Below are 1,961 nucleotides of genomic sequence, written 5' to 3'. Positions count from 1 at the left end.
TTTTTTTTTCACATTCTGTCTCTCACAGTTGAAGTGTACCTCTGGTGCAAATTACTGACCTCTGTCATCATTTTAGGAGGGGGAACTTGCACAATCGGTGGCTGACTAAATACTTTCTTGCCCCACTGTAGCTATTTTCCATTTTCCTATCAAAATATAAAGGAATGAGAAGTGGTTAGAAAATTCTGGTGAATTTTTTCCAAAGGTACGACTGACGTTTTAACTTGTTGTGACATGTAACAGCGGCATAACATGACAAGTTTCAGCTCTCACATCCCATTTTTTGAATGGAGACATGGTTTTGTTTTTGACCACAAACAATGGTTCCTAAGATACTCTCAAGTGAACTACAACTTTAAAAAAAAAGTCACAATATAGAAAAGAGAATATCTATTTCTTTAAGCATATTAAAAACTTTAAATGACCTGGGACACTCTTAAAATAAAGGACTGCACTGATCAACTCATGTATGTCTATAAGTGCTGTATTCAGTACTGGTAGTGTATTGGTTTTGCATTAGTTAGATCCCATGTGTTGTTAATTGTATGTGTAGCAGAATAAAGACAGTACTGCCGAGTCTGGTTATGTGCTCATATGATTGACAGTGTGACTGAGCTTTGTGACTTGAGACTTTGTGGCCTGACCGAACCAACGCCATGTTTTCAGTCATCGTGATGATGCTACGTCCATTATTTGGGTGACGCTTCAGTGCAGATTATATTGTCTTACTGAACCGTTGCATGTGTTGCTGAGAAATTAAATGTTTCTCAGAGGATGATCACTAGTGTCTTCGGTCAAGTTTTACCTCTGGGAAAAGATCAAGTTAATGGATGTAAATGTTGCTTTATGGCAGTTGAAGTGTACACGTGCTCCCACCTGTTCTTCCTCCATGTACTGCTCATCCCTCTCTTGTTGTTTAAGAAATAGGAGTTTCTCAGCTTTTATTTACATTTGAGTAAAAAGTGTCATGTCCAGAATTATTAATACCCTTCACAAACTGTCACTGTCTCTGAGAAAGTTCTATACCATTCCAAATAGTCCAAGCTGTTCTAAAACATCCTAATTACTTGGATTAACAGCTGTTTTAATCAACTCAACAGGTGAACAGCATCTCTCTGCAGTTGGTTTGTGGACAGCAGAGATGGGCAGTAACGCGTTACTGTAATCTGATTACCTTTTTCAAGTAACGAGTAAAGTAAGGGATTACTATTGCAAAAAAGGTAATTAGATTACTGTTACTTTCCCGTAAGCATGCTGCGTTACTGCGTTACTAAACCATGATTTTGTTCGTGAGCGTGTCTCACGACAAGGACGTAAGCGTGTACGCGTTCGTGGCAACAGTTGTGTGCCGATGCTACTTCCGGTGCGGAAACTCCTGTGGGGAGCTTTGTTTCCGGTGTCCTATTCACGCCCTGTTTACGGTCCAAAACAAGTTAAGCAAATGAATGAATCAAGCGGCGATTTACATTTCTATAGATGTCTTGGGCATTTACCCAATATATCTGTAAATGATGTTCATCGACTTGTCGATATTTTTTCCCCGCGCCTCAGAGCAAAAGAGAAAAGGGATTCAAATGTTATATTTCTCAGTATCTGTAAACAGCGGTCCCTCGTTTATCGCGGGTGTTATGTTCTAAAAATAACCAGCGATAGGTGAAATCAAGTAGCCAATTTTATTTTTTGACGGTGCAAAACGTTTCGTGGACATCGTGGACATACAGTACTGCACTTCAGAGTCACACTGCTAGCATCGATGCAGCGATTCTGTACTGTACAGGAGAGACGTCACGGAGGAGATCGTCTGCAGCGATCAGGACGCAGGACACAATGTGACGTAAAAAAATAACTTGCACTAAAAATGCGAAACAGCGAGGTGAAAGGTGAACCGCGTTATAGCGAAGGACCTGTAATTTTGAAGGTAAGTCACAACATACCCTTCGTAAATACTAATGTATAAGAAC

Source organism: Haplochromis burtoni, unplaced genomic scaffold (genome assembly GCF_018398535.1).
Source record: "Haplochromis burtoni strain Fernald_Lab_line unplaced genomic scaffold, NCSU_Asbu1 Contig_195, whole genome shotgun sequence".
Taxonomy (NCBI): Eukaryota; Metazoa; Chordata; class Actinopteri; order Cichliformes; family Cichlidae; genus Haplochromis; species Haplochromis burtoni.
This window is presented reverse-complemented; position numbering follows the sequence as displayed.